The following is a 25726-nucleotide window of genomic DNA, read 5'->3' as shown; positions in this document are numbered from 1 at the left end:
CATGGAGTGGCGTGACCCTTCAAAAAACGTTTTGATGACTCCTGTTTACTTTATCAGTGAAGCACCTTGGGAACATCCCAGAATAACTGCACCTGCAGGAGTTTGTTTGATACATAAAAGGCTGTTTTGTACCTGCATTGTTTTCTGTTTGTGTGATGTTACTACTGATGGTGAAATAAATGCCTCACAAGAAAACCATTTTGAATACTGAATGGTTTTATGGTATACTGGTATAAAATTAAGTTTTACAAAAAGGGACCTTACTTTCAATAAAGGTGTACAAAAAAACGTAAAGGATGAGGATTACTAATAGTAGATCTGCTGTAATATGGTCTGAGAAGTCATGGCGAATTCATAGACGTATATAGGCAGCCATCACTTTTGTTTTTAGGCACTTGCGTTATGTCCTAATCTTGGGGGAACTATGGCTCAATAAGAAAAGTGAACCCCCGCCCCCTGACACACAAATCACAAGCTTTTTAAAATCTTTATTTATCTTTTCACACATGGGACACTTTGACTTCTGTAAATGAACAATAAGCATAAATCAAAATACAATAAATATAACATAAATTATGTAAATATGTAAGCCCAATTTTAACTCACCAAAAATAAACACTCCTTTGTTTTCTTCTAAATGAAATAATTACATAAAACATATTAAAAACACAATTTCAGGATTGAGCAAAGAAGCTTACAGAGGGTTGGTGGTCAAGATGAGAGCCTGCTGGAGTAGGGCAAAACAGGAAATACAAACCAGTGATCGGAGGCTACACGCTAGAAGCCTCTTTTGTCATCCGCAAACCTGTCAAGAGAGCTCACCTGCAGCCCAATTTGTAGATATAAAAACCAAATAACCAAAGGGCTTTAGCTTCATAATGTTATTTTACGTCATTGTGTGCATCTTTAAATTTCTACAGGACTTTCTACAGGACTTTCTTTTTTCTCTACTGCTTTGCAGCATTTGACAGCATTCATATAGTTCCAAATTGAATTCACCTGAAAAAAAAACCAAAATGTACGTCACATCTCAGGGTTTAAATAAGTTAAGGAATGATTAAGTCATCTGTTTTCGGACAAGTGAAACTTGTTAAATATCCAAACACATTACTACTACTAATACTAATAATTGTAATAGTCAGATCTTTGTTTGTAGCATAAAATCTAAAAAAGTATGTTTAGTCAATAATTTTTTAGAAATATTTCATGCAAACTAAGAAATGATGAGTTCTTAGAATTTAGCACAGATGAGCAACTTTTGACCTTTTCTCCAATGTAAACAGCATGTTTTACATTGCTCTAGAATAAATTGAGGTGAATTTAAATGTAATAATATCTTTATTACGAGCACTAAAATGCTACTGTAGATTTATAAAGTTGATGTTGTTTGTTGAGGAAGGACTCAGACACGCTTTGCGGTGCTCTGAAAAGTCTGTCCTCCGTAATATGCGGTTAAATGCAAATAGCTTGATGCTATTGTCGCCATCAGTGACGCAGATGACCTGATACCAGATGACCTGCTGATAAAGCATGCAGCTTTTTTTTAAATAAGTGGTGATAGTAAAACATCTATATTGTAGCAGATTATGACATGCTTTGTGAATGACGAAGACTTTGAGTAACGTGATGAGAAACTCTTACAATTATATTACAGTCTGATAAAAAAGGTCATTGAAGTTTGTACTTGCATGAACACAACATAATGTTGAAATCTATCTGTTAAGTAACATTGAAATTGTTACTCATTACATTATCCATTAACTAATAAAGTCGCGATTAGATACCTTTTTATGGAGAAATGCTGCACATAATAAAGAGATACATCATTAATATAGATATATGGATTCACAGCGTAGGGGCAAAGTCTTTACTGGACCAAAGAAACGGATGTGAAACAGTCTTTACATTCTAGACTTCAGTTTTCTGTATTGCTGTATGTGGATTATTTTTGCTGAATGAACATTGTTGTACATTTTTTATAACTTTCAGTGTCGCCATCTCAGACATAGTTCCTCTAACGACGGGCAACAATCACGCCACTGTCTTCCTCCTTTGCTGCCACTGTACAGGTGAGGAGCACGTTGACTCCCGCCGATCAGTATCTAAAAGAGAACACAAAAAGTCGTTGGGAAAAGATACTCACACTCGAAGCCCTGTGAATTTGTCCGTAACGCTTAGAACGTTTAAAGCTTGAATATACCTACAACCCCCCCCAAATGGAGTTGAGAGCATTTTTTAACTGTTGCATTCAGTATTTGAAGCGGTGGTAGCCACAAAACGAAAATAATGGTACCCACTTTATGCCAACACTAACTCCTCTGTCTCAAAACAAGCAGACGTCAGATGCAAAGTGACAGCACAACAATGAAATGGAGAAAGGCACTTACAATATTTCAAGTAAATGTAGTACACTGATGATACAACTATCACTGTATTTGCTATGGATAGCACGTTTTCTGTTGGGATAAATAAACTCATATAAATTAAACAATAAACTCATAAAACCTGTTTTACTCAAGCTTCCTACTTATATGATATAATATATAAATATTCCAATTCAACTGTTGATTTCTTGTTACCTTAACAAGAAATTAAAAGAACTGTTACCATTAACTGCAAAATTGAAACTTTAATGATTAAATGACAAAATTATTTGAATGAATTGAGTTGATGCACCTTTTGCTTTTCATCCAGGTGCACAAAAATAAAAAAGGTAAACAAATGAAGTTCTACGTTTAAGCTGCATATATTTCTGCTTTTTAAAAACAGGCTGGTGAGTGTTTGCGAGATATTATTTATAAATACGGCATTCATTAGGTTATTTCAAAAGACTAAAGTACATTTCTTGTGAAAATTAGACACATTTCATTGTTATTACACAAAAACAACACAAACTTTGTTATCTCAGGACGATAAAATAATCAACTCTTGATCTCGAGATCATGGTATCAAAATACATAAGGTCAAGGTCAAGACTCCTTTAATTGTCATTGAACAAGAGTACAACAAAACTGATTACTTATTGAGATGAGAGCCACTGACACTAGTGCAGAAATTTTGTTGAATTCTTCAACAATGACCATTGAAGTAATCTTGAATTTTGAAATGTACTTATATAGCACATTCACAACAACACAAGTTGCCCAAAGTGCTGTACAGTCTAAAAACAAATAACATCCAATAAAAAAAGAGGATAATGTTCGATTAAATGTTAACCTCAACTGTTTTTAAGAAGTAGGGACTTAAACCTGACAGGGTCAGCGCAACTTTGATATGAAGAGCTCCATAACAAAGGAGCAGCCACTGAAAAGGCTCCTGGTTTTGAGCATGGAAAATAGGCCGTTTAGGAGGAGCCAGGTTGATGAGCCCAGTGCTCTAACTGGAGCGCGTTGGTGCAGCAGTTCAGACAAGTAAGATGGAGCCATACCATAATTGCATATGAACAACTGCAGGAAAAGCAGCTCAGGGCTTCTGTTTTAATCTGACAATTTGAGCCACTACTTATGAACTAAAACATAAAATAATACATAAATACTGTTGTACACTTGTTGTTTCATACCCAGTAGTTTATACAGGTGTAGATTATTATTCCATATTTTGTTGTGTTTTTAATTGATTAATCAGTCAAATGATAGAAAAATGGAAATGTATTATAATTATCTGTACCAATGATGATGGCATTCATCAAAATCTTCAGTTTTACAATTCAAACTATAAGTCAATCAAGAGGAAAAATGGAGAAAAATGAAGAAAAAGGAGAAAAATGCTCCTCAGACTGGAGTCCAATTCCATGTGTCTCTCACAAACACACAAGAAAAAAAAGCCAACACCAAGTGAAGTCATGCAGTGCAGAGACACAGTGGAACCACAGTTAGCAGATAAGACCACATACAAACACAGACACACACATCCACACAAACTTGTTTTTCTATCTTTAAGGTGATTCACCTTACACTAACTTGCACCCCAACCATAACCCAATTCTAATCCTAACCCTAAAACCAACTTTTTAACTCTAAAAGGTCTTTTTAAACATGTGGGGCCCACCATTTGGTAACCACAAAACACACAGACAGATACTGATCAGATATAACAACCAGACAGGTAAAGTGAATAACACCGCCCATTATGTCACAACTCAGCGTTCTGATGGAACAACCGGAATCCTCACATTAACATGGATGTTAGTTAACACTTGCTACCTACCTAAACATTTTTGCTGGCAAGTCACAACTGCAACAGTCGGCGTGACAAAAGCTGCCTCAGCAAAACAGTAGTAGAGACCCACTCTAAGCTGAAATGAAAAGCTCGATTCCAATAAAGTTTTCAAAAGTTTACTCCAAAAGGTGAAGTGAATAGTTCCATACATTTATGATGTATTCATTTTTTTTAATTTGACAGAAAATATGCAACATATAATGAAAATATATCTAATGTACAACTGTTATTAATTATTGAGCTGTGTGTAGCACTCATTCTCCAGCCAAAAGAAAGAAAGAAAAAAAGCGTTTGTGCAACCCTGTGTCCATTCATAAATAATTTATTTCCTTTTTTTCTGAACCTTATTCTGTTGCATTTAGTCTGTCATACGTTTTATCCATTTTTTCATGTTTCCATCCAGCTATTGTTACCCCCAAACTTTACATAAATAGATGAACAAATATATATTAAAACTTGATGGAAAACGACGTGTTGTAACACGAAAGTGAGAATATTCAGCTATGGTGGTGACTGCTGCCCTATTCTTTATGTGTGAAAAAAACACAGCACAAGGACTTCTTAACAAGGTGAAAAAAATAGACTTTGGGGGGGACTTTGTCTCCTACAAGAATGATACATAGATAATACAAAACAGAAATCACAGAAATCATCTGCTGGGAGGGCTCCTTCAATCTGAGCTTACATGATTCCATACTGATTTGGTCAACTGAATCACTAGTTACCTTTGAGTGTAGCTCTTTGCATTGCCTGCTGTTTAAAAAGAAAAAATCCAACACATAAATATTCTTTTCATTCTGCCTGTGGCACGTTAGCACAATCAGTCAGGACATCAAAGGTCTGGGAAGGAGGAAGTCGAGAACAGGTCCCAGGAAGTGTTCTAACGGCTCTGTGTTCTAAAGACTCATTTTCCTACCCTAATGTTGATACTATCTAACTGGTGTAGAGGCAGAAGAGAGACGTTAATTTAATCGACAGTGTTAGCTAACGATGTATCTTCATGCAGCAGCACAATATTCAGCTCAATAACAAACAGCTTTTCATTTTTATTATCGCTTATATAAAAGCTTGTAGACTAAATCACACAGCTCTCAACTCTTTAGCAAGCCATGGCACAAAGGAACAAGAGCAATTCAAGCATGAAACTGTGCCAAGGCTCAAAGATCCTGGATCTAGATCTGGATCAAAATCAGAAGTTAATCATTTCAAAGCTGCCACGCCAGAGCTCTGGAAAACTGGAAAAATCATGCTTACAAACAGACAAACTGTATCAGGCCAATGCCTTCTTTAGGTATTAAGTTTGATCAGTTTTCATGTTTTCGTGATACAACATTTTTAACAAGAACAAGTCAGCATACACAGCCAGTATTATTCTTTAAATGTGCATCTGTAAATCTGTATAGAACATTTGTGCGACAGGAAAGGGTGTAACACTTGAGTATGGTAACCATACCTCCCTGCATAGATGAGCTGGCAGTGAAAAACATCTATCACATAAAAACCACAGAGAAAGGACAGTTGAGAGGGAGGGTCAACGAGGGAGTGTGGGGATGCATTTGATGAAACAAAGGGAGATATCTTGGGTGCTTTCCACTTGGCTTGTACAAATTTTGATCACACATTTCCCCCTGAGTCACCGTAGAGTGAAATGTGTTTTTTTTATTGTGGAGGAGCATGTGGTCATCTACATGTGAGTTTACTTCCTCTGAAGCTTCAAACACACACACACACACCACAGTCATCAGCTGGGTAAAATCAAGCAGCGTTGGTATTTCCCTGGATTTTTCACACTTGTGACACTGACTGATATCACTCCGTATTTGACACTGTAGTTAAAGCTGTAATTGTACAGCACCTGCACTGTACGGAGAACTCTTTCAATAAACTCATATAATGAGCGTATTCAATGGGTTTGTGATAAAAGCTTCTGTAACTATCTAAATTTGAAAGCAGCCACTCGTTGCTAACCTTTTGCCTGGGTGAGATTTGACTCATTTTGACATTTGATGCTACAAGGAAAATGCCTCAATTTAACTTGTTTCCGTCTGGAATTTGGTGAAGTTTCCAAAAGTGCCTCAAAAGTAAAAGATACTAAAATAAACTAAAAATATATATCAAGCCTTTTACAGATGTCACAAGTTTTTTGTACAGTAAGGCTTTTCCAGGTCAAGTACTTTTATACCAACGTGTCAGATACAGGCGTAGACACAGGTATGATCCTGAGTCCATCTGTAGCGTCCTGTTCTCACGATTTCTCATCGATCACCTTTAGGGAAACCATACATTAGTCATGAAAGATTTAACACAAATTTCCCACCAGATAAAATAATAAGATGAGTCTTCGGCCTCCCTGTGATATCATAATGTTCTACAAAAACTATTTTCATGTCTAATTCAATGCCTTATTTACTTATTTACAACTGTACATTGTGATAAAATAGACCTGAACTGTGATTAGTCCCCTTTCCACTTGTGTTTACATCTGTCACTTTCAAATTTCATTTAATACCCTTGTGGTAAAATGTAAAACGCAATCAAATTAGGCCTTCTCATGATGCTTACATGTAACCAATATCCTGCCTGTAGCTCTGTCCTCATTTCAGAACATCATCTCCTCTAACATCTTTCCTCTTTTCTGTGCTGCAGTCATTTCAGTGACACTGACTGCTGTTTGACAATAATTAGCACCCCACATATTCATAGAACTGGAGTTACATCCTGTATCTTTTGTTTTCAGCTGCCATTGTTTGAAACATGACAGACTCGTATCTGGAGCTTTGGGGTTCTAAACTGCAGACTGATACACGTTGCACAGGCATGTAAGTCCTTTACACAGTCTCAGCTGCAGGCTCATCATCAGCCTGATGCTGAGGCATGAATTCAGCTTAACTCATTTTACATTCCGCTTTAGACCTATGTTTTACGAAACATAACATAAAAAAGAAAGAGAACAATACTTAGTATCATTATAGTAATCCATCAATGAATTCAGGGTTGAGGCACGGACACCAAAATCAAGGCAAAAATAAAAAGGGTGTTGTTATGGTTATGAATAATTTGTAAGGGTAATAAACCACAAATGGCACAGCCTGTCATGCCAGTCAGTGTGTGTGTGTTTTCATGGCTGCATCTTACAACCTTCAAAGTGGGCTTTATTCAACACAGAAAGAGATGTTTACTTTATTCTTTTTCCAACATTTTGAAAGAGCTCGTCTTTGGAGACAAGTGATTTCATGAATATGTTTTTGTCATACTTTTTTATACGTGTCAGAGTCAGTAAAGCAGTAAAATATCTTGCAATAAATGGACTATCAACCCCAGTGCCCCACTACAATCCAACCTATGATGTCTAAAAACATGAACGTCACTTGGGTCACTCAGCCTCATCTACTTACATTCTACAGTAACTAAAGTAAAAAATAATCTTAAAGACAGCCTCTTCCATGTACAAGTTACAGCCAGTGATACGCATACAGACTACAACAGATTTATTGCCTATCTAGTAGAGTATAATATTTCACATCATATCCCCTGCCATCAGAAGAGCTTTAAAGATTAAGGACTTGACACTTTTGTTTTCTATTTTAACAAAAACTCTTGCCATTTCCTTCCTTTGGGTCAATTCATTGACTAAGATAAAATCCAGGATATTTCGTCATACTCAATAATCATTAATAGCTAATCGAACGGAACAAAGCTTTTACATTTAAATAGTATCTCCTTTGTCTTAGCGGTTTCTGTTCTTTCAGCTTGGAAGCTTCTCCGTGTTAAACGTTCACATATGAACATATCACCTGTTTGCATCTTTACAAACAGACCTGAGCATGTTTGACTTGGCACAGCAAAAAAATGCACAATGGACTTATTGAGTATCCAACCACTCTCAGGGGAGAAAGATATCTTTCGTCTTGCTCTATTTTAACAACTGCTGAAAGCTACTTCTACTGAATTTTTTCCCCTTGGCTTTAAACAAAGACAGTTCCTCAGCAGGAAGAAAGAGCTTTACCAATCACCCATTGAGCCACTGAAAAAAGCCAGAAATCTATCAAATACAAACTTATTACACGTAAGTGCGATAAAATCTTGCCCACATCAGAAAAACAGGAATTAAATCCTGTTATCCTGCTTTTTAGACAAGAAATCAATCGTAACACTTTGAGTGGTTAACAATTAAAACTTATATGTAAAGTATGTAAAGTGTACAGAAATCTTATATATATATATATATATATATATATATATATATAGTTTGTATTTAAACTATATACATAGATTGTACACTAATCATATAGTTTGTATTTGGTGCTTAAGAGATACAACTTTGGAAAAGCAAATGGGGAAAACATTCTCACCTATTTGACAACATGTGTGCCACGTTTGACTACCACGGCCACGTTTGTGCCATGTTTGACAACCGAACAGATAATCGTGCTGCATATTGTCACAGTACTGAGACAGACACCTTTGGCAGATAACTCTGACCTTAGCTTCACTTAGTGTTAGATTAAAATTCTGGAAAAATACAATTTATAGGCTTTGCAATTTTGGCAGCATGTTGTTTATGTTCTGAGCCAAACTTTGTTATCGTGAAAAATGAAAGCCTCTCACCAGAATAAACTCAGTTTATTAGTTATAGTTGTACTGATATTGAGATATTGTTGATACAACTGCAGAGCAATATAAGCGTTGTAAGTTTTAGAGTTAAAACAAAATGGTTAATATATTGGTACAACTGGGGAGTTTTAGTATAACACAGAGCTGTAACAGTGTAACCAATACATAAAAACGTCAAATAATGTAATGTCTGTCACTTAGCTTGTTTATTTAGACTGGAACTGAGCCTCTCTAGACATACAGGAAGCCACAAATACATGCCTGAGGAAAAAAATGTAACAAAGAAGAGAACTGTACATGTGTAAAAATGTTAGCATTTTATGTGGGGAATGTGCACATAAATGCAGGTATTAATATGCATTAAGAATAAAAAGTCAGAGTTTTACCAAAAAAAACCCAAAACATATAAAGGCTAATGAAAGGTGAAACCATTAATGTAATTTCCCGTGATCTGGAAAACATGTCAATAAAGAACAATGTATGTTGCCCAGGAACAGTCAGCATAAAAAAACAATTTATATTCAAATTCATATCAGAAAAGAATTGATTGCCAGTTAAAACCTTTCCTGTATTCTTCATGACTAATAATTCCTGTATTTGTGCATGCTTAAAATGCATCAACATTACTTTTCTTTGGGACACCTAGAACACCACAAACTACAGTACATGCACACTGCTGTACGTGTTTCAATTTGTGTTATATGGTTTGAAAATATGTGGAATGTACCCTGAGTGCTCTGATAAAGCTAACAGACAAAAAGGGAGGTGTCAGTTAAACAGTCTGGACTACTGTCAAAAAGTATTTTGTTTAGTAAGGGACGTCAGTTAAAAGTAAAGCTGGTTTGATGTGCATGTCCCATTTAACATACAGGTTCTGAATAAAATGTACTGTAATAGCAAGTTAACTTAACATTATGATCCCATTACACACAAATAGCATGCAAAGAACTGACATGAAGCTGAAGAAAAATGAGCTGAGAGCAAAAAACTTTGCTTGATTTCCCAAATGATGGACAGAAAACTCCAATAAAAAAATTCTCAGCAGTCTATATGTATTAAAAAAAAGAAGGAGTCCAGTCAAATAGTCTGTTTTTGCTCAGGAAGGTGCAGACCTTCATGAAATCACTTTAAAAAGCAGCCATTGCTGGACCCTCCTTCATGAGTGAAAGCAGAATAAAAAAAACAAAGTGATTCTCAATGACTTTTTATCCATTTGTAGTAACTGTATTTGTATGAATAAACATGAGGCCAGGAGGGTGAGGGTGAGCAGGTGTAGTTTTATGGCTGCAGAACCACATCCCAGCTGAATGTGAGCGTTGTCAGGTTCTAATTGATGTATTTTCCTAAGTTTTTAGAAATTCTTCCAACCTCTTTCTGTCATGACCCGTTGACACATTTTGTTTTGAACCATGTCTTTTCTCGTCATTTCCTGTTTTATTTTGAAATACTAACTGCCCTCTCGTTTCAGCTACCTTGCTCTTCCTCTTGTGTTTAGTGTCTGATTGTCTTCCCTGATTCCAAAGTGTTTCCACCTGTTCTCCATGGTCCCTCAGGTATTCAAATAGTCTGCATCTCCCTTTGTCCCGTGCCAGTGTGCTGCAACCTTTCCCAAATGTTCTTAACTCTAGCGTTCTTGAAAACCATAGAATTTAATCTGCGTCCCTGTCGTCGAGTGTTTCTCCTACAGAGTGATCTTTTGTTTGTTAAAGTTTTGATCCATAGTCATAGTTTAGATCTCACTAAGTTTCATAGTCTGTTTTGGTTTCCTCCGTGAAGGACCTCCGATAGAGGAGTGTTTTGGTTATTTCCTAGAGTTTCATAGTGCCTCCGTTAAAGGAGAGCTTAGTGTTAAGCGTAAAGCTTCGTAGTGCCTCCCTTCATGGAGAGATTTTGAGTTTATTAGTGATCGTGCCTCCATTTACCGGGAGAGCGTTCTTTGTTTATTCCGCCTCATTAGGAGAGCGTGAAGAGTTTATTTGTTACCTTTTACAGCCCTTTCTGTTTTCCTGCTGGAGTGGAGTGAGTTTTGTTTTTATTAAGTTTTATAGTTGCACTAGCCTCAAGTATAGTTATTGAGGTTAGTGTATTAGGATTTCACAGCCTCTTGATTTGCTCTGCTCAGGAGAACCATAAGTTGTTTATTACAACTAAACTAACTTATTGTGAAACCCTGCATCTGTAATGCATCTGTAAGGATCTGACACTTTCCATAACTCCATAACAATTTTGAGCTTCGGAACAGAGCAAGAGTTGTATAATATTCAGCTAAATTAATTTTAATTCGCATTTTATCCATAGGTTTTGTGGATTTTCTATCAAGGTTTAGAAAAAAATATATTTAAAAATATATGGTAAATGGACTTGTACTTGTATAGCGCTTTTCTAGTCTAGCTGACCACTCAAAGCGCTACACTACATATCACTAAGCCACTTTTCTAGGACTTATAACTAAAACCTCCAGTAGAGCTTACAGATTTCGTAAGGTTCCATGGATTTTACAGATGTTACAGATAATTTATGATGTAGTCTAGAAGATCAGAGATGGTATGAGCCACATGTCTGAAGAAGGCTTGTAAGGGTCACTGTCAGAAATTCTTTCTTGATTACTTTCCCATGATCTGACACTACATGTTACTTTACCTCAGAATAGCTTTTTGCATCCCTCCAGACCAACAGCAAAATATTTGTATCATGAAACAGTCCCATGAGTTATGTAAGATGGACGGCCACTGGTTGGGACCAAAGCACAAGTCAGTCCCCACTGCGTTTGTGGCCGTGCAGACAGGCCATGTCTACATCTCAAGGGTTGGTTAACCAGCTTAGTCACCAACCATGAATGCAGTCATGGGATAACATCACCGTCAATGTGATTGCAGCTCTAACAATGGCTGTGTTTAGTTTGTTATAATTGTGGCTGTAACACATTAGGAATCAGATATGACTACATGTGTCAGTGGTGTTTGCAGTTGGCTGGGTATATCTATATATTCCTCTTAGCTGTGCTGAAACTGGACTGGAGCAACGCATCAACCGTTTGTAGGGCTCTGAAGGAATAAAACTTATTGCACATTATAAAAACAATATGAGACACACTTAGAGGCAATTCAAATTCACCAATTAGGCTAACATGCATGTGTTTGGAAGGCCAGAATATCCAGAGAGAACCCACACATACACAGAGAAAACATGCCAACTACCCAGCCAAGATTCCAACCAGGAACCTTCTTGCTCCAAGGCGACAGTACTAACTATCACACATAAACCTCGCTTAAGTGTCTATGACATGAAAAGCACAACAGGCTAAACAGGAAAAATAGATATTTGACTGTGGGCTACGCTCTATTTGTACACTTGTCATTTAGTCACACACTCATCCATTAAACAGATTTGCTAAAGAGAGGACTCACTTGGAGATGGATGGCTGATAATTACAGAAAGCACAAAGATATTATGCCAAAACTCTAAACTCCTGGCTCATATACTTCAAATGCAAATACAAATACTTCAAAAGCAGGAGAGATCACAACATATATTTTACATGTTTACTGTTTCGACTGAACACGTAAAGTTTCAAATGTAGTTCCGGTGCCAAATACTTTCTGAAATCCCGTACTTCTCATCCTTCTTATTACGTATTTTCTGGATTACACAAGCAGTCATGTATTGTAGTTTATGACCTATATTAGAGAGAAAATAGAACGTCTACACAAACATGGCGATATTCTATTGTGACCAAGTCACAAAGACATGCGTAATAGTCCTGGATTAATATTCTTTGAACCTTCCAAATGAAAGTATGAGCCAAACATAACAACGATGAACCACAGGAGGTGGACTTTCAGGTTTGTGTAACGTCTGCTGCTGAACATGTTTGGTACGTTCTAACTGACTAAAGACGCAGATATCATGGCAGATGGCTGAGTGGCACTGCATCCTGGCATCAAATAAGCAGCAATGATGGATGTTTGCACAAGGAGTAAATCTAATGTCAACGCACAGAAGTTCAAGGAAACATCTGATTAGTTTATACTTCAGTTTATTGCTACATTCTGCAGAATGATCCACAGCTTTACAACTGAATTGCTACTTTTTAAATTACTGTAACAAAAAAGGGTTTGGAAAATTTCAGGTGGATTAAAAGGGCAACCTCCACAAGAAAAACATGCAAATTTCTATTTACTTTTCTACGATTATGGAGCACTACTGTCCAAACATAATAACAAGCCACCTGGAAGGCAACATGAAAACAACTCTTTGAATAAGCAAAGATAGATGCTCTCGTTGTGCTACTGGTAAGAGAAAATACTGTTTTCCAGATTTCAGTTCCTAAACAAGCTTCCAATGTATCTGACAAGTTTCACGTAGAAAAACTACCAGCTGTCTGATCAAATCTCAAACAGTCTGACTCAACCGATTATGACTCGCGGCATCAAAACCACCAGAATAAAACTAATTGCCAGCAGTTATATTTTAGTTTCACAGTGACTCATACTGAACGACAAGGATGCCTCACTGCAGTACACTCATTCCATACATGATCAGGCAGGCTCTTCACAAGCTCTTTAATTGCAGGATTTCTGACGTTACATAACTTTAATACACAGACATTATTTTAATATAAGAGGCTGAGGACTGTTCTCTTTTTTGCTGACCTTCTGTACATTTGCACTGGTCTGGCAGAAGTTTTATAGTTTAACTGTCATTCTGAGGTCGCTGAAAATAACAGCAGGAAGCAGAGCTCAATAGATGGCCAATTGGAGGGCTGTTGGAAATATCCAAAATATTTGTTGTGACTCTGCTGATGAACAGAGGATAGGATGAGATGAACTGTTTTATAGGCAGAGTAGTGTGATTATTTACAGAGGAGTCATCTGTACTGTCTGACATCATGGGACATAGCTTTGAAAAAATCAAGCCCCCATTGCGCTTTTGCCTTATATAACTTTTTATTTTATTTCATGTCCCCATATGGGGAAGAAGAGCCTCTGGATACAGATACTAATTTACAATCTCTGACGAATGTAAACAGCATTGTTCAGTTAAGATGCTGACACCATAAATAAATGTCAAGGATCTGTGGCGACAAGAGGTCTCCGTATTGTGCTTTTGTCTTGGCAAAAGAAGTAGCACTTCAGCACACTGCAAAGAGTGACTGATAATTTACACGTGAGAAAGAGGACATAACTATCCAGCACTAAAAGATGCTGTATGCTAATCAGTGAGGGAAAACTGAAGACTTCATAGATTAAAAATGCAAACAAAGCAGTGAGTGTAGTTACTGGTGCATTATAGCTTTTAGTATGCAACACATTGATTTAGGCATGTTTTATTGTCTTGAGACTAACACAATAAAATCTGCATTTCAGTTACACTAACTCTGTCCATTTAGACTAACACCTAGAGCTCATTCACAATGCTGCACAGCTTATCAGAATGATCTATTTCACTGCCAGGTGCTCTGTGAGACCCCTGAACTGGTCTAGTGCAAATGTTTCGGAAAACTTAAAAAAAACAAAGGCAACAGGTGCTTCAATATGTCCCTGACAGCTGTCTTTTGGCTTGGTGTGTCAGCAGCTTTAGCCTAGACATCAGCTGTTTTTTTATACTTGTTTACAGTTTAACAAATTGAAAACATTATGAAAAATGAATTATGGTGACTTCCTTTTAGTGGCGTACTTATGGATATATTTTCCCTCTATTTTTAGACACATTGTATCATCTTTTTTTAACCAAGTCATCCAGGAAACTGTGATGTCTACATCTATAAAATAATTGTGATTCTAAAAGCAACCACAGAGCAAGTTACATTGTGTAAGTGAATGAACAAAGGGTAGAGGACAACTGCTTCTCAAAGGTGATCTCAAATTTGAATCTAATGTTTGTGGGACCTACAACTTTCCCCAGCTCCCCTCTTAGTGACCAGGTTCTCACTTAACTTAACACTCAAAAATGACAGCATTTGCTGGTGGCATCGGTGATGTAAATCAGGGAACAGTAGGGCTATCCTTAGGAAATCTAACTTAAACTTGAAATATGTATAATCTATATGTGTGCCACCCTATTATGTGCCACAGCAAATGCCGTTCCACCCTAAACTCAGTTTTTAGTTGTTGAGTAACATGGGTAGCCTGATGACCACCAAATGGTTTGTAACACAAAACCATCTGAGGAGTTTTGAAGCAGTTAAAAAAAGGCTGGACGAGAAACTGGACAAACTATCGACCTCCATCTAGCACGATCGTGCTTGAACTAATTAGATCAACACTTGTGGTGGCAAGTCGAAGGACTGGGAGCCAGAGAGGAGGATGAAAAACACAGTTTTAATGCTTTGCGATTTTCAAAGGTAAGAAAAAGAAAAAGCACAAGTTAAGCTTTTGCAGCCCATGGAACCTTGACCATCTCAGTGGAAGGAGTTAATGTTCAATCAAGAAGGTAATGAAGTATGTTGTTTAACTTTCACACAGAACCACCACAGCACGATTGTGTGGTGTCAAAATAGTCACCAGTGAAATGGCTTCACAGGTACAGACCGAAACTCCCAATCACCACTCACACTTTAAAAGACTCCAGATCCCTAAACCTCTTGGAGAAAACTAATAAGTCTAAACACAATCACATCAGAATGAAAAACAACATTAAACCAAACTATGTCAGACCAGACTTTGGAACTCAGTTTTGTGAGAATTTGAAAGCTAAGTTTAGGAAAGAGCTCTCTGATTGATAGTGATATCATCTGTGGATTTGTTGGTGTCTTTGAATGCATGTGGGTGTGTGTCAGAGAAGATGTTGGGAGGGAAAGAGTGAAAGAGAGAGTGTGTGTCTATTTTTCTGAGCGTGTGTGTGTGTAAGAGAGAGAGAGAGAAACAAATGGTGTTAACTTTAATCTGCTCATTTATTGGAAATGCCTGAGCTGCCTGTAGTTGTGACAAACAAAAAAGGAATGCAATGAACTGGGAGGAAACCACAGAAAACTTACAAACTGTATCTCTGCCTATTTCATCATAACAAAACTATTTAGCTTTTTAGCACCTGAACTAAATAAGGTAGACCTACTAAGTGATCAGCAGACCAGAAAAAACTGAGCTTATGCCATATGAAACTAGCTTCTGTGTGTTTGTGCAGGTTTCTCAAAGGGAATAGTGATGTTTGTCTCTAATATGGATCTAACCAGGTAACCCCACCTAACTGCAAAACAAAAACAATCTCTCTGCATATTACACAGAGAACTGTAAAGCTGAATAACACGAGAGTTTAACAGATGTATGAAGCTCAAAAAGTAAAAAAATAGATGCAAGCCCTTACACTCTGCCTTTGCGCACAAGCTTGTGTGTGCGTCACGGCAGGGTAGCTACACTGATACACAACACACACTCGCACAGCTCCAAGAACATGAGAAACTGCTTGATGTGTCTGTAAAAATGTAATCTGGGTGGCATCTGAGATTAGATAACTGCATTCTTCAATGTCTTGTCAGGAGGCTGACATATATTTTGGATGCAAGCTGAAACAAGTTGCTCCGTCAGAGCAAGCAAAATGTCAATTCCATCAAAACTGGTGGAAGCTTCATCATGGTGTGAATTTTGCTATTAAAAATCAAACACCACAAGCTTTTTGTACGTTCTGAGGGTCTGAATGAATAGTGAAGCTGATATTACCAGACCCTTACAAGTGCTGAAGTAGATCAGTATTGGATTCTTGCATTTCCATTTGCCTTCCTACGCTCATTTAACTCAACTCCACCTCAGATGATGCTTACACATGAAAGGAGTCAGCTATTTGCAGGTGAGTACTTTCTAATGTAATTTAGAGAAGGTACAACACTTATTTTTTCATCAAAGTAAAGGCTCTGAATACTGAGTATTGTTGCAAACAGTAATGAGGGGGAGGGCACTTCAGCAGTGTAACCTGATCTCATCGTGTTAAGAATCAGCTATAGCACTAAGTTGTTTTTTATTGTTGGAGAAGTGGTAGACCCTTACATATTTTGGAAAAACTCAGACCGGCTTCTTGTATGCCTTGTCTATATGCTGAGTTGGATGACCGTACATGAAATAGTTCTGAAACTTTTTCTCATTAAATCTACGGGATGCCACTGGCTTTCAATGTTACAAAAAGCTGATCCATGATAAGAGCTGGTTGAATTCTGAGGAAACCTCCACTGGCACAGGTTACACAGGACTGTCCTTCGTGAAGTAAAAGTGAATTATCTTGTCACGCAACTCCACGAGGGTATGACATTAAAAGCAATGCCCTCTTATTTCTAAATTCATACTATTTAGGAACCATGTATGCAAATATGAGTACACAAGGGTAAGTATGAGCAAACTGTTCTCCATGTAACAATAGTATGTTTCAGTTTAGTCAAAGCCTGGTTAAAGTATGTTCAAATCTTTTTCTGAATTCCCTTTCCCATCCTATCTTACCATTGATTTTCCACCTGGACTAAAGAATATGTTTAAAAAAAAAACATGGACTGTATTTTTGTTGACAATTTCACTGTACCCTCATAATGCCATACAGTGAACTAAATTGTAGAAATATTCATATTCAATGTAATCATAGCCTGGTTGACTGTGATACGTCTATAAACAGAAGTTACATTTTGTTTTTGTTTTAAATAAGTAATAACACATTATACATTTTAAGTTTGTAGGACACATGTAGAAATACAGAACAATGAACTGCCTTGAGGGACGTATTGATTAAGTGCTTCACTTGGCTTGTGTATGTGAAGTTTAGCATATTTTTATGAGTGTAAAAAAGGAGAAAGTAGATTTGCCAAAATTGTTTTATTCACGGTTGTCACCGCCGCCTCACAGCGAGAAGGTTCCAGGTTTGATCCCACCCAGGGCCTTTCTGTGTGGAGTTTGCATGTTCTCCCCGTGTATGCGTGGGTTCTCTCCGGGTCCTCCGGCTTCCTCCACCGTCCAAAACATGCATGTTAGGTTAATTGGTGACTCTAAAATTGTCCTTAGGAGTGAGTGTGAGCGTGCATGGTTGTTTGTCTCTGTGTGGCCATGTGATGGACTGGCAACCTGTCCAGGGGGTGCCCCGCCTCTCATCCAGGGGGTGCCCCGCCTCTCGTCCAGGGTGTGCCCCGCCTCTCGCCCGATGACCGCTGGGATAGGCTCCAGCCCCCCTGCGACCCGACCGATGGATTAAGCGGGTCTAGAAAATGGATGGATGTTTTATTCACTGGAAAGACCTGCTTTCGTTGTCTCTCCATTTATCACACAGAAACAGGGAGGAGGGGGGTGGATGACGCACACTGCTTGAATGGCACGATGTCAATGCTACCATACTAAGTAGCAAAACAAATTCAAATCAAACCAGGTGCCGTGTTGACATGGCACCAACTTGTGACAACTACAGGTAAGTAGCCTGTAGGCTTTCTAGTGACTCATCGCATCATGACTAAGAAACTTCACAGATTATGATGTGTCAGCTCTAATTTTATGAATGATTTTTCTTTTCTTGGGACCACCATTAGCTATAAATACTTAATGTTATGTGAATTTATAGAGACAAATTTTTCTTTTATAAACATTACCTCTTAAATATGTGACAAAAAGAAGCTCATCTCCACAGGGCCGGTGTGAGTTGATTCACACTGGCCCAGTGGAGATAAGCAAGTGTGCAATCTTGTGATATGTGCACAGAGCAGGAAATGTTGTGCAGCGCAGATAAAAAAAGAAGCAGGTGTTCCAATTTAAAGGGGTAATTTTGTTGAAAATGTGTGTGGATGATGTAAATTATGTAAATTAACATAGACTGCACTGGATGAATACTAAGCATTTCTAATTCTCTTGAGTTCTTTCTCACACTCCTAGATGACTTTATAATTCTTCAACTGGCTGTCTTTCGCAGGGTTACATGTAAAAGCCAAAAAATATATTTACAGCATACGTAGATTTATGTACCACAATAAATATATATATGCAAAAGGTTATCATACAAAGCAGATCCTTAACACACTTAAAAGCATGATATATAGCACTCAGGGAATGAGCTACAGCCATTACTAACAGTGTGGTCTTTTATTACATAAGTTGACAGTCATTGCCCTGTCAAACAGTAAATCTCAACCCCCACCCTTTGGAAAACTGTTAATATTCAAAATATAAACTTACCAGCCACTTTATTAGGTACACCTGTTCATTTGCTTGTTAATACAAGTAGCCAATCGCATGGCCGCACCTCAATGCATTTGTGCATGTAGAGGTGGTCAGGACAACTTGCTGAAGTTCAAACTGAGCATCAGAATGGGGAAGAAAGGGGATTTAAGTGAGTTTGAACATGGCATGGTTGTTGGTGCCAGACTATGGTGCCTGAGTATTTCAGAAACTGCTGATCTGATGGGATTTTCACGCACAACCATCTCTGGGGTTTACAGAAAATGGTCCGAAAAAGAGACAATATCCAGTGAGCGGCAAGTTGTGTGGAGGAAAACACCTTGATGTGAGAAGTCAGAGGAGAATGGGCAGACTGGTTCGAGATGATGGGAAGGCAACAGTAACTCAAATAAGCACTCGTTCTAACCAAGGAATGCAGAATAGCATCTCTGAACGCACAACACGTGGAACGCTGAAGAAGATGGGCTGCAGCAGCAGGAGACCACACCGGGTGCCGCTCCTGTCAGCTAACAACAGGAAACTGAGACGCACAGGCTCACCAAAACTGGACAATAGAAGAGTGGAAAAAATGTTGCCTGGTCTGACGAGTCTCGATTTCCGCCGCAACATTCAGATGGTAGGGTCAGAATTTGGCGTAAACAACATGAAAGCATGGATCCAATATGCCTTGTATCAACGGTTCAGGCTGCTGGTGGTGGTGTAATGGTTCTGGGGACATTTTCTTGGCATTTTTTTGGGCCCTTTAGTATCAATTGAGCATTGTTTAAATGAGGAACAGCTTGTTGAAAGTATGCCACGATGAATTAAGGCAGTTCTGAAGGCAAAAGGGGTCCAACCTTTTACTAGCAAGGTGTACCTAATGCAGTGGCTGTTGAGTGTATGCATTGCAGCCATTTGCAATATCTGTTGTCGTGTTCGAGACATAAAAACTATTGAAGAGGTGAGTAAAGACAACACAAATACAGGAAAAAATTTGGAAAGTTATCATTAAGGTTTTCTAGAACATTTAAAGTGCTGTTATTATAAAATAAAATCAGAATGTAAACAGTCTATGTTTGCGTGAGAGCCTGTGCGCAAGACTAAATACTCCATTTACATTTAATCATCCTTCAAAGGCAATGTGTTTGCACTGCTTTGCCATCTGCTGGGGGTGTGGCCACAGGTGAAATGAGTTCAGGTCATAGCAACAACAGGAGGAAGAAAACAAAGATCAGTGAGGCTAAACATGAGGGCTGCTAGATCTACAGTTAAAATAAAAACATGCCAGAGTTATGGTGGCTGCTAATGTTAAGCTTTGGATCAATGCCAGGAATAGGACTAAAAACTTCAGTCCTCTTTTTTTTGTTTTTATTTCTAATGTTTATACTTGTTGTTAGCCACTAATAAGGAAAAATTTAAAACTTTATGGTGGTTGAACCAAAAGCAAATTTGATTTCCTCCGGCTTTCAACAAAGAAACTCTGTCTACCCCTCTCTAAATTTGCATATAATTAACTAAATCCAAATAAAGGCACCTGACTCAAATATCCCCCAAAATGGTGAAACTGTTGACTTTAAGTCACAAGATGCTTTACCCAAAACTCTCCCGCTTCGGGAGACATCAGCATGAAACTTGTGGTATGAGATCACCTCCTCCCAGCCATTGTCTAACTCATTGGATAAGAGGCATAAAACTGTACAAACACCCAATGCAATTAAAGAAAAAAAAAAAGGAAAAAAACTGCTGACTCAGAAGTCTCACATTTCTGTCAGGGACTGAACCATAGTATGACCTGCTGAGAGCGGCAGGCTCGATTTCTTATAAATCACGTGACTTGAAAGAAGGCTGTCTGGTGCAGTTCTGGTGTTCAACCAGTAGGTGGTACTGGTCAGAAGTGGATGTTGAGGCATTTCTAAGAAATGTTCCAAAGTGTTGGGAAATCCAGCTCTTCCAGCTTCCACAACCCTTTCTATAAACAGCGAGGCTTGGCTTGTTCCTTTACTGCTGAAGTTTTCCATGAAACTAGAACAACTGTGACAAATGTAAAATCACCACAAACGACTACTGCAATCAAGTAGATTATGATGGTGCATGTGTGTATGTGTGTGCAAGGTCCTGAGTATCAGATTTGGCTCAAATACTTTCAAACAATTCTTTTTAGGGTTCCTAAGGGTGCACACATATAAGAGCAATATTCTGGGGCTGTTCTTTCAAGAAATAGGAAGATAAGATGTTTTCTGCTGTGAGACTCCTAACATCTATGAACAGTCGCACAATCTTATAATAAAGTCAAACAAAAAGGCCATTTTGTTAATGCAAAGGTTTTTTTAGCGTGACATTCCTCATATTTACTGTTATTTGTTCATACATTGCTCAAAAATACCAGTAAATGCAGATGAAAAAAATCAGATAATGTGCTTTATCATGTTAGTCTCCTTTGTCTTGGTACTTTCAGGGGCATGTCACCCTCTCACAGCTGGCACCTTGTTCGTGTAAGACTCTAAATTAACCCATACTGGAGTTGAACTTATGGCCTGCACCACTCTCAGTGATTTGAGGTGTTGCTCTTTTACATAAAAAAGATGTGCAATTGTTTATTATGTCACAAACTTAAAATGCAAAAGCAAAAATCATTTCTAAGTTGTTTGTGACGGCCTGAAACTTAATTCTGCTGAAGAGCAATGACTTTGAAAAGCTTTGGGTTTTTGTCTGCTTCACTGTCCAGCTCTGTCAGTGGAATTTTTGGCATCCTGTTATCTACTCTTTGTGTCGCTCTACTTAGATGCAGTTATACTCCTCCACTGATTGTAACTGATGAAAGAAAAACACAACTGCAAAATAGATTCAGTGGAAACAAGTTTTCAGTTTTAAGTATCCGTATACTGGGACGCAAACAGTACATTCATGGCCCACTGGGGACAAGGCTTTCATTCAAATTTGAAGTCATTTTGCCGATTGTCTTTTGGAGGGCTTTCAAGAATGAGTTTTTACCAGCAGAGGGTATGAGGAAGCTTGTAACATCTTGACTTTATGAGGTCCAAAGGTCCCTGAAATATTATGTAAAAGCCCAGCCAGAGTGGTTAAGCTCAAAGCAGCTCATGCTTCACTGACACACTTTCAACAATTCAGTTCCTGTTTTGACTATCTGACTCTCATTAAACCTGCAGGGTGACTGTTGTTTTTCAGGGTGAAAAAAAAACAAAAAACTTCATGTGACAGAGTTTGATCAAGGAGATGTTGGTTAATTCAATAACTTTGGTGCCATCTTGTGATCTTACTATAAATACTTTTTTTTATTGGAGCCATGCTGACATCTAGTGTTCATTCATGGGACTACAGAAGGAATAACTAGGAACAAAAAAAAGGCAAACTAAATCAATGAATTACTTCAGTGGATGAATGTCAATGTCCACTTTTTAAGAGTTATAATGACTTCCTAGCAGAATGTCAGAATGATGTGTTTTCTATTACTGAAATAGAATTATCAATGCATCAAATGGAGCCTTATCACTTGATTGCTGAGAAAGGTGAAGTTGTATAGTTAGGCAGCTTGAATTGTCCTCCATAAATCAGTTAAGTCTATAAAAATGAGAATATATTAAAACATTAAACATTTATTTTCAGTTTTATAAAAAAAATTGTGATGTTTAGCATGTGAAGCTTGTGTAGCCTGCTTAGTTTCTACTATACACATTTCTATATTAAAGTGGGCTAATCTATTACCAGTGTCAGAACGTACTTAAGCACACAAAATCAAACTGCTGTTCTAAAGCACAAATCAAAATTACCTTTCTTTTTCTATTTTTATAAAATGCTATCCAGGATCCCTAAAGTTAAGTTCTAAATATTAATGATAGACAGATAGATGGATAGATCGATCATTTATTGTCATTGTGTGCTATAAGATAAAAAAAACTGTTTGGGGCAGTCCTCTTAGCAGCATCTTAATGAATAAGTTAATAAATGCATACCTGTACTCGACTCACTCATACCCATCCACACAATAATTCATAATGTACAAACATTGTCAATAAAAAAAGTGATAATTAAAAATATAACAAAATGATTGCACAGGGGCAGTGAGGTATTGCACATATAGTCTGTGAAGGTGAGTGCGTCAGAAGTATCCCTGTCTGTGTGTTTTGGGATAGAATTGGAAGGCTGTGGAAGAAGTTGTCATGCGAGACATGAAGATTCTAAATCTGTCTGAGGGGAGGATGGCAAAAAAGGGGTATTCAGGGTGTGAAGGGTCCTGCAATATATGGTAGTGGGGAGCCAATGATCCTCTTGGTAGCTTGATGACCTACAGCAGAACCATCCATCCATTTTCTATACCCACTTAATTCAGTCCAGGGTTGTGGGGGGGCTGAAGCCCATCCCAGCTACCACTGGGCGGGAGGCAGGTACACCCCAGACAGGTTACAAATCCATCACAGGGCCACACAGAGACAAATGACATGCGTGCTCACCTACTCCTAGGGACAATCCAGAGTCACCAATTAACCTAACATGCATGTGTTTGGATGGTGGGAGGAAGCTGGAATACCCAGAGGGAACCCACGCATACATGGGGAGAACATGCAAACTCCACACAGAAAGAGTCCAGCCGGGAACTGAACCAGTTGCTGTGAGATGACAGTGCTAACCACCACACCCCGTGCAGCCCCTGTTGCAGAACCACTTTTTAAAATGTACTTTTTACTTAAAGACCCTTAGTTATTTACTAATCATAGACACAAAATCAATTTAGTTTTCTTGTAATTTCAATCTATAACCACATTTTTTGGATATAAAATGGACAAAAAGTGTGACAGAGACGTCAGTTTTAGACTACATAAGCAGGTCCTTGACATCTTTATGTAACAACGGCAAACTACAGATTAATGAATCGAAGAAACCACACTCCATATTCAGAGGACATTTTTTAAAGTAAACGTATCCCATTGTATATGTGTATTTGGCGACACTCAGTGGTTATTTGTGGTACAACGTGAATGTATTTTTTATTTTTTTCAAACATTACGGCAAGCCTAACCCAGTCTAATCAGGCCTGGCTCTGAGTTGCCATTTAAACAGTTAAAAGCTGAAGACAAACTGAAACAGTACGAGACAAGTGTTATTCGGATTCCCAATCTTAGAAAATAGCAGATACAGATACAGAGATGAAGACACAATCCCAAGAAATAATAATAACAGCTAAAAGTATGACGCATTTCTTCTATATGATTGAAAACGGCGTTATTCAAAAATGATGTTGGCCGACATACAACACCAAGGCTGTCGTAAAAAGACAAGCACCAACGAGGGCGAGAGGATGCGCGAGACAAATTACGTTAAACACTATGGGAAAACTGAAAACTCACCTTAAATCATACGTCCATCGTCCTGTGTCATATGGAGGTAATGCAGGAAAACATAAATCCATCCACATAAGCGGTAAAGGTCTGATACAATGTAGAATGAACCGAGCCGTTGGCTATAGCCTTTGGTTTCACTTTTATCGTAACCCCCACCCCCTACTCCGGGAAATCAGCAGCATAGTCAGGGACTCAGATCCTTAGCCGCTACTATTTAACCCATTTAATCCACGATTGAAAAATAACATATTAACTTATAGTTAATATTTGAATACATATGTACACGCACATACGTTTAAAGCCTCGTGCCGCATCGACTTTCCACGGTAACAGATGACGACTCGACTGTTATGCAGCAGCCCGCATGATAGCCGCATAAAAGGAGTAAAAGTGAAAGCACATTCGGGTGCTTTACTATTACATGCCCACACTAGTCTGTTTGAAAGCACTCAAACCCTGGCTGCTGAATCAACCGTGAGCGTGTTTCTGCCTGTTCCTCAATCAAAGAAAAAAAATAAATACATAGCAATGAAATAAAAAAAGAATGAAGTAATGTCATGGCACTGATGAGACCATCTTAACTAATCCAGGTGTCCTCTACACTCTGTGAGCATTCCGGCCATTCTTAACTGAAAGCTTTGATGGGGTTACAAACGAGGCTCCTGGTAGATGTAGTACTCAATAAACCCACCATATATGATCAAACCTGCACTGCCACCTGTTTGCTAAGCCACCAAATCTAATCTGTTCTCATTTGGATCCTTTTAGCCCCCTGGAACTACCTAAGCCATTAATTTCTTTGCTAGATTGCTCTTTGCCTTAGATTAAGGTTTCTATTTATTTTATTATATATGAATTTGTACCCTTTTCTGTCTTCTGGTTCTGTTTGCCGGCCTGACACTTTGAATTTAAGCTTCAGTTTTCCACTTTACAATAAACCCCTGTGAAACCTTTTCTGTCTGCCTGGTGTTTTTTTCCCGTCCTGCTCGTTGGTGGTTGATAACTTCAGATTCCTGGGAGTTAAGAAATGAGGAGTTAAGAAATGAGGCTGTCTACAAGAGGGGATAGGGTAGACCGACCATAGGGTAGGACCTAAACCTTTGGTCCTTCCATATTTGTAGCAGGATGGTGCATGTCTTCTTTGCCTGTTGTAGAGAGTGCAATATGATACACTTGCATAAAGAAACCGGACTGGCTCTGTGCAGCTTTGGAGACCCTAGAGACAATTATGCTGAGAAGAAGGCTGCAACAGCCTGTGAACATATAGGTCAACATGTTAAGGTTTGGTGGTGCTGAAGGGAAGAGACCCCAAATGTTGACAGCAAACAGGAGGCTCATTGAAACTTAACTTGAAGTTTATTAAAAACTGAAACCAAAAACACGCCCAAGCCAGAAATCCACAAACTAAACAATGAAAACAAAAAA

General features: G+C 38.1%; 1 long non-coding RNA gene across 1 annotated transcript; it reads right to left on the bottom strand.

Annotated features, from left to right (window-relative positions):
* Positions 1-474: 474 nt before the first annotated feature.
* LOC140279594 (uncharacterized) lies at positions 475-24611 on the bottom strand. The gene is made up of 2 exons (XR_011909345.1): positions 24308-24611; positions 475-2102 (listed from the first exon to the last, which is right to left on the bottom strand). It is a non-coding gene; the product is annotated as an uncharacterized lncRNA (long non-coding RNA).
* Between the last annotated feature and the right edge of the window lie 1115 nt (positions 24612-25726).

This window comes from Leuresthes tenuis, unplaced genomic scaffold (genome assembly GCF_036924035.1).
Source record: "Leuresthes tenuis unplaced genomic scaffold, fLeuTen1.0.hap1 SCAF_21, whole genome shotgun sequence".
Classification (NCBI taxonomy): Eukaryota; Metazoa; Chordata; class Actinopteri; order Atheriniformes; family Atherinopsidae; genus Leuresthes; species Leuresthes tenuis.
The sequence above is the reverse complement of the archived record's forward strand: the minus strand, read 5'-3'. Positions and strand labels throughout refer to the sequence as shown.